General features: G+C 35.9%; 1 long non-coding RNA gene across 2 annotated transcripts; it reads left to right on the top strand.

The window, feature by feature from the left end:
* The first annotated feature begins 6 nt into the window (after positions 1–6).
* On the top strand, positions 7–3,711 carry LOC135288882 (uncharacterized). Of its 2 annotated transcripts, none has more exons than XR_010351743.1 (2): positions 7–362; positions 3,563–3,711. It is a non-coding gene; the product is annotated as an uncharacterized LOC135288882 (long non-coding RNA). The 2 variants fall into 2 exon arrangements; XR_010351744.1 differs by lacking the exon at positions 7–362 and adding an exon at positions 369–1,372.
* Positions 3,712–8,530: the final 4,819 nt, after the last annotated feature.

Raw genomic sequence — 8,530 nt, 5'->3', positions numbered from 1 at the left:
ACAGCAAATTGGCCTTTGGGAGGAAATCGGGGCGGGGTAAAAACGGGATCGGGGGGGGTAAAAACCGCCCAAAAATCGCGTTTTTTGTGGGAAAACCGCTTAAAAAAACCCCAAAAAAATCCCAAAATTTGGGTTTTTGCCCCCGAGGCGGAGTCGCCGCCGCGGGTGGAGCTGGTGGCCGCGGTGGCCGAGGTGGCCGCGGTGGCCGCGGTGGCCGAGGTGGCCGAGTCGCCGCCGGGCGTGGCCGGGGCGTGGCCGGGGCGGGGCCGCTGCGTCCGCGCCGGCTGCGAGAACGCGCCCGTGGCCAGCGGCGACTGGGACGAGGAGTTCTGCAGCAGCGAGTGCCTCGTGCGCCACTGCCGGTCAGTCTGGGCTGAATTCACGCCGTTTCGGGAAAAAATCCGTGGTTTCGGGCAAAAATCGGCGGTTTTTACCCAAAAATGGCGTTTTTTTGACCTAAAAATAGCCTTTTTTGGAGCCTAAAATGGTGATTTTTTCACTCCAAAGTGGTAGATTTTCGAGACAAATGTGGTAGATTTTTGAGCCAAAAACAGCGATTTTTGACCTAAAAATGGCCATTTTTGAGCCAAAAATGGAGTTTTTTGACCCAAAAATGTCGGGTTTTTGACTCAAAACAGATGGAATTTCAGCCAAAAATGTCGGGTTTTTCACTCAAAAACGGCCATTTTCTTGAGCCAAAATTTGATGGTTTTGAGTAAAGAAAGGCAATTTTTTCACTTAAAAATGGCAATTTTGGAGCCAAAAATTGTGACTTTTGACCTAAAAATGGCATTTTTTGACCTAAAAATAGCCTTTTTTTGAGCCAAAAATGGTGATTTTTTCACTCAAGAGTGATGGATTTTTTGACCCTGAAGTGGTGTTTTTTTGAGCCAGAAATGGCGATTTTTGAGCTAAAAATGGAGTTTTTGGATCAAAAAATGGCGTTTTTTGGATTCAAAACAGATGGATTTTGTCTCAAAAAATGGTGGGTTTTTTACTCAAGAATGGTGGATTTTGACCCAAAAATGGAGTTTTTTGACCCAAAAATGCGGTTTTTTGACTCAAAACCGATGGATTTTGAGCCAGAAATGGCACTTTTTTCACTCAAAAATGGTGATTTTTGACCAAAAATTGAGGCTTTTAAAGCCAAAAATGGCAGTTTTGTCACTCCAGAATGGCCACTTTTTGACCCAGAAATGGTGATTTTGGAGCCAAAAATGGTGCCGATGTGTGGGTACAAAAATGGCGATTTTTGACCCAAAAATGGAATTTTTAGACCCAAAATTGGGGTTTTGGGGCAGAACGCGCCCGTGGCCAGCGGCGACTGGGACGAGGAGTTCTGCAGCAGCGAGTGCCTCGTGCGCCACTGCCGGTCAGTCTGGGCTGAATTCACGCCGTTTCGGGAAAAAATCCGGGTTTCAGGCAAAAATCGGCGGTTTTTTACCCAAAAATGGCGTTTTTTCACCTAAAAATAGCCTTTTTTGGAGCCTAAAATGGTGATTTTTTCACTCCAAAGTGGTAGATTTTTGAGACAAATGTGGTAGATTTTTGAGCCAAAAACGGCGATTTTTGACCTAAAAATGGCCATTTTTGAGCCAAAAATGGAGTTTTTTGACCCAAAAATGTGGGTTTTTGACTCAAAACAGATGGAATTTCAGCCAAAAATGTCGGGTTTTTCACTCAAAAACGGCCATTTTCTTGAGCCAAAATTTGATGGTTTTGAGTAAAAAAAAGCAAATTTTTGACTTAAAAATGGCAATTTTGGAGCCAAACATTGTGACTTTTGACCTAAAAATGGCATTTTTTGACCTAAAAATAGCCTTTTTGTGAGCCTAAAATGGTGATTTTTTCACTCAAGAGTGATGGATTTTTTGACCCCGAAGTGGTGGTTTTTTGAGCCAGAAATGGCGATTTTTGACCCAAAAATGACCATTTTTTGAGCCAAAAATGCTGTTTTTTGAGCTAAAAATGGAGTTTTTTGAGCGAAAAATGGTGGGTTTTTGACTCAAAACGTGTGGATTTTGACTCAAAAAATGGCGTTTTTTTCGCTCAAGAATGGTCTTTTTTGAGCCTAAAATGGTGATTTTTTCACTCCAAAGTGGTAGATTTTCGAGACAAATGTGGTAGATTTTTGAGCCAAAAACAGCGATTTTTGACCTAAAAATGGCCATTTTTGAGCCAAAAATGGAGTTTTTTGACCCAAAAATGTCGGCTTTTGAGCCAAAAAATGTCGGGTTTTTCACTCAAAAAAGGCCATTCTCTTGAGCCAAAATTTGAGGGTTTTGAGTAAAAAAAGGCGATTTTTTTCACTTAAAAATGGCAATTTTGGAGCCAAAAATTGTGACTTTTGACCTAAAAATGGCATTTTTTGACCTAAAAATAGCCTTTTTTGGAGCCTAAAATGGTGATTTTTTCACTCCAAAGTGGTAGATTTTCGAGACAAATGTGGTAGATTTTTGAGCCAAAAACAGCGATTTTTGACCTAAAATGGCCATTTTTGAGCCAAAAATGGAGTTTTTTGACCCAAAAATGTCGGCTTTTGAGCCAAAAATGTCGGGTTTTTCACTCAAAAAAGGCCATTCTCTTGAGCCAAAATTTGAGGGTTTTGAGTAAAAAAAGGCGATTTTTTTCACTTAAAAATGGCAATTTTGGAGCCAAAAATTGTGACTTTTGACCTAAAAATGGCATTTTTTGACCTAAAAATAGCCTTTTTTTGAGCCTAAAATGGTGATTTTTTCACTCAAGAGTGATGGATTTTTCACCCAAAAAGTGGTGGTTTTCTGACCCAAAACCGACAATTTTTGACCCAAAAATGTCATTTTTGGAGCTAAAAATGGAGTTTTTTGACCCAAAAATGATGGTTTTCTCACTCAGAAGTGGCCATTTTCTTGAGCCAAAATTTGACGGTTTTGAGTAAAAAAAGGCGATTTTTTCACTTAAAAATGGCAACTTTGGAGCCAAAAATGGCCGTTTTTTGAGCTAAAAATGGTGATTTTTCCAGTCCAGAATGGCAGTTTTTCACCCCAAAATCACATTTTTTTCCCCAAACTCTCCATTTCTTTTCCCAAAATCACCATTTCTCACCCCAAATTTCATTTTTTACCCAAAAACTTCCATTTTTCCCCCCAAAATTCCCTTTTTTCCCCCAAACCCTCATTTTTTCCCCAAAAACCACCATTTTCCACCTCAAAATTCAATTTTTTCCCCCAAAACCTCCATTTTTCCCCCAAATCGCCTATTTTTCCCCCAAAATCACCATTATTTTCCCAACCCCTCAATTTTTTGCCCAAAAATCACCACTTTTCACCCCAAAACCACCATTTTCCCCCAAAATCACCATTATTTTCCCCAAAAATCACCATTTTGCACCCCAAAATACCTTTTTTTTTCCCAAAACCACCATTATTTTACCCAAAAATTCCACTTCTTTCCCAAAACCTCCATTTTTTCTCTCCAAAACCACCGTTTTTTTCCCAAAACCCCCATTTTTCACCCCAAAATCCCCATTTTTCCCCCCAAACGCCCCTTTTTCCCAAAATCTCCGTTTTTCGCCCCGTTCCAGGGACGTGTTCCTGGCCTGGCTGGCCGCCCGCAGCAGCGGCAGCAGCGGCAGCGTCGTCTTCGTCAAGTGAAGAAAACCCCAAAGTTTGGGGCCAATTCCGGCGATTTTGGGGCTCCCGGGCGCGGAATAAACGCAGCTGCAGAAATCCACCCACGTTGGCTTTTTTTGGGGGGTTTTGCCCCAAAACCGGGGCCGGGGTGGGGCAGAATTGGGGTGGGAAAATGGAAATTCCCAATCTAGACCCAAAATTCCCAATTTAAACCCAAAAAATCCAAATTTTGACCCAAAAAATCCACTTTGAACCCAAAAATTCCCATTTTACACCCAAAAAAATCCCATTTTAGACCCAAAAATTCCCAATTTAGAACCAAAAAATTCAATTTAGACCCAAAAAAATCCCATTTTAGCCCCAAAAAATCCCAAATCAGACCCAAAATTTCCCAATTTAGATTCAAAACGTTAAATTTTGACCCAAAAAATCCATTTTAGACCCAAAAAAATCCAATTTAGACCCAAAAATCCCAATTTGAACCCAAAATTCCCAATTTAGACCCAAAAAATCCCAATTCAAACTCAAAATTTCAGATTTATCCCCAAAAAATCCCCAATTTAGACCCAAAAAAATCCAATTTAGACCCAAAAATTCTCATTTTAGACCCAAAAATTCAATTTAGAACCAAAAATTCCCAATTTAGAACCAAAAAATTCAATTTAGACCCAAAAAAAATCCATTTTACACCCAAAAAAATCAAATTTAGACCCAAAAAAATCCATTTTAGACCCCAAAATTCCCATTTTAGACCCCAAAAAATGCAATTTAGACCCAAAGTTTCTCATTTTAGACCCAAAAAATCCCATTTTAGACCCAAAAATTCAATTTAGAACCAAAAATTCCCAATTTAAAACCAAAAAAATTCAATTTAGACCCGAAAAATCCCATTTTAGACCCAAAAGATCCCAGTTTAGACCCAAAAATTCCCTATTTAGACCCAAAAAATCCATTTTAGAGCCCCCAAAAAATTTAGACCCCAAAATTCAGATTTTAGACCCTAAAAAATCCAATTTAGACCCAAAAATTCCCATTTTAGACCCAAAAAATCCCATTTTAACCAAAAAAATTCAATTTAGAACCAAAAATTCCCAATTTAGAACCAAAAAAATTCAATTTAGACCCAAAAAATCCCAATTTAGACCCAAAAAAAATCCATTTTACACCCAAAAAAATCAAATTTAGACCCAAAAAAATCCATTTTAGACCCAAAAATTCCCAATTTAGACCCCAAAATTTCCATTTCAGACCCAAAACTCCAAATTTTGACCCAAAAAATCCACTTTGAACCCAAAAATTCCCATTTTAGACCCCAAAAAATGCAATTTAGACCCAAAGTTTCTCATTTTAGACCCAAAAATTCCATTTTAGACCCCCCAAAAAATTTAGACCCCAAAATCCACATTTTAGGCCTAAAAAATCCAATTTAGACCCAAAAATTCCCATTTTAGACCCAAAAATTCCCATTTTACACCCAAAAAAATCCAATTTAGACCCAAAAAAATCCATTTTAGACCCAAAAATTCCCAACTTAGACCCAAAAATTCCCAACTTAGACCCAAAAAATCCCAATTTAGACCCCAAAAAAATCCATTTTACACCCAAAAAAATCAAATTTAGACCCAAAAAAATCAAACTTAGACCCAAAAATTCCCATTTTAGACCCAAAATTCCCAAAATAGACCCAAAAAAACCCAAATTTTGACCCAAAAAATCCACTTTTGACCCAAAAATTCCCATTTCAGACCCCAAAAAATGCAATTTAGACCCAAAGTTTCTCATTTTAGACCCAAAAATTCCATTTTAGACCCCCCAAAAAATTTAGACCCCAAAATCCGCATTTTAGGCCCTAAAAAATCCAATTTAGACCCAAAAATTCCCATTTTAGACCCAAAAAATCCCATTTTAACAAAAAAAATTCAATTTAGAACCAAAAATTCCCAATTTAGAACCAAAAAAATCCATTTTAGCCATTTTAGACCCAAAATTCCCATTTTAGACCCCAAAATTCCCGTTTCAGCCCCAAAAAATCCAATTTTGACCCAAAAAAATCACTTTGGACCCAAAAATTCCCATTTTAGACCCAAAAATTCAATTCAGACCCAAAATTTCCCAATTTAGATTCAAAACGTTAAATTTTGACCCAAAAAATCCATTTTAGACCCAAAAAAATCCAATTTAGACCCAAAAATCCCAATTTGAACCCAAAAATCCCAATTTAGACCCAAAAATTCTCATTTTAAACCCAAAATTCCCAATTTAGACCCAAAAAATCCCAATTCAAACTCAAAATTTCAGATTTAGACCCAAAAAATCCCCAATTTAGACCCAAAAAAATCCAATTTAGACCCAAAAAATCCCAATTTAGACCCAAAAATTCTCATTTTAGACCCAAAAATTCAATTTAGAACCAAAAATTCCCAATTTAGAACCAAAAAATTCAATTTAGACCCAAAAATTCCCAAATTAGACCCAAAAAATCCCATTTTAACCAAAAAATTCAATTTAGACCCAAAAAAATCAAACTTAGACCCCAAAATTCCCATTTTAGACCCAAAATTCCCGTTTCAGCCCCAAAAAACCCAAATTTTGACCCAAAAATTCCCATTTTAGACCCCAAAAAATGCAATTTAGACCCAAAGTTTCTCATTTTAGACCCAAAAAATCCATTTTAGACCTCCCAAAGAATTTAGACCCCAAAATTCAGATTTTAGACCCAAAAAAATCCAATTTAGACCCAAAAATTCCCAAATTAGACCCAAAAAATCCCATTTTAACCAAAAAATTCAATTTAGACCCAAAAATTTCCAATTTAGAACCAAAAAATTCAATTTAGACCCAAAAATTCTCATTTTAGACCCAAAAATCCCAATTTGAACCCAAAATTCCCAATTTAGACCCAAAAAATCCCAATTCAAACTCAAAATTTCAGATTTATCCCCAAAAAATCCCCAATTTAGACCCAAAAAAATCCAATTTAGACCCAAAAATTCTCATTTTAGACCCAAAAATTCAATTTAGAACCAAAAATTCCCAATTTAGAACCAAAAAATTCAATTTAGACCCAAAAAAAATCCATTTTACACCCAAAAAAATCAAATTTAGACCCAAAAAAATCCATTTTAGACCCCAAAATTCCCATTTTAGACCCCAAAAAATGCAATTTAGACCCAAAGTTTCTCATTTTAGACCCAAAAAATCCCATTTTAGACCCAAAAATTCAATTTAGAACCAAAAATTCCCAATTTAAAACCAAAAAAATTCAATTTAGACCCGAAAAATCCCATTTTAGACCCAAAAGATCCCAGTTTAGACCCAAAAATTCCCTATTTAGACCCAAAAAATCCATTTTAGAGCCCCCAAAAAATTTAGACCCCAAAATTCAGATTTTAGACCCTAAAAAATCCAATTTAGACCCAAAAATTCCCATTTTAGACCCAAAAAATCCCATTTTAACCAAAAAAATTCAATTTAGAACCAAAAATTCCCAATTTAGAACCAAAAAAATTCAATTTAGACCCAAAAAATCCCAATTTAGACCCAAAAAAAATCCATTTTACACCCAAAAAAATCAAATTTAGACCCAAAAAAATCCATTTTAGACCCAAAAATTCCCAATTTAGACCCCAAAATTTCCATTTCAGACCCAAAACTCCAAATTTTGACCCAAAAAATCCACTTTGAACCCAAAAATTCCCATTTTAGACCCCAAAAAAATGCAATTTAGACCCAAAGTTTCTCATTTTAGACCCAAAAATTCCATTTTAGACCCCCCAAAAAATTTAGACCCCAAAATCCACATTTTAGGCCCTAAAAAATCCAATTTAGACCCAAAAATTCCCATTTTAGACCCAAAAATTCCCATTTTACACCCAAAAAAATCCAATTTAGACCCAAAAAAATCCATTTTAGACCCAAAAATTCCCAACTTAGACCCAAAAATTCCCAACTTAGACCCAAAAAATCCCAATTTAGACCCCAAAAAAATCCATTTTACACCCAAAAAAATCAAATTTAGACCCAAAAAAATCAAACTTAGACCCAAAAATTCCCATTTTAGACCCAAAATTCCCAAAATAGACCCAAAAAACCCAAATTTTGACCCAAAAAATCCACTTTTGACCCAAAAATTCCCATTTCAGACCCCAAAAAATGCAATTTAGACCCAAAGTTTCTCATTTTAGACCCAAAAATTCCATTTTAGACCCCCCAAAAAATTTAGACCCCAAAATCCGCATTTTAGGCCCTAAAAAATCCAATTTAGACCCAAAAATTCCCATTTTAGACCCAAAAAATCCCATTTTAACAAAAAAAATTCAATTTAGAACCAAAAATTCCCAATTTAGAACCAAAAAAATCCATTTTAGACCCAAAATTCCCATTTTAGACCCCAAAATTCCCGTTTCAGCCCCAAAAAATCCAAATTTTGACCCAAAAAAATCACTTTGGACCCAAAAATTCCCATTTTAGACCCAAAAATTCAATTCAGACCCAAAATTTCCCAATTTAGATTCAAAACGTTAAATTTTGACCCAAAAAATCCATTTTAGACCCAAAAAAAATCCAATTTAGACCCAAAAATCCCAATTTGAACCCAAAAATCCCAATTTAGACCCAAAAATTCTCATTTTAAACCCAAAATTCCCAATTTAGACCCAAAAAATCCCAATTCAAACTCAAAATTTCAGATTTAGACCCAAAAAATCCCCAATTTAGACCCAAAAAAATCCAATTTAGACCCAAAAAATCCCCAATTTAGACCCAAAAATTCTCATTTTAGACCCAAAAATTCAATTTAGAACCAAAAATTCCCAATTTAGAACCAAAAAATTCAATTTAGACCCAAAAATTCCCAAATTAGACCCAAAAAATCCCATTTTAACCAAAAAATTCAATTTAGACCCAAAAAAAATCAAACT

The sequence above is a fragment of the Passer domesticus genome, chromosome 36 (assembly GCF_036417665.1).
Source record: "Passer domesticus isolate bPasDom1 chromosome 36, bPasDom1.hap1, whole genome shotgun sequence".
NCBI classification, from domain to species: domain Eukaryota; kingdom Metazoa; phylum Chordata; class Aves; order Passeriformes; family Passeridae; genus Passer; species Passer domesticus.
This window is presented reverse-complemented; position numbering and strand designations above follow the sequence as displayed.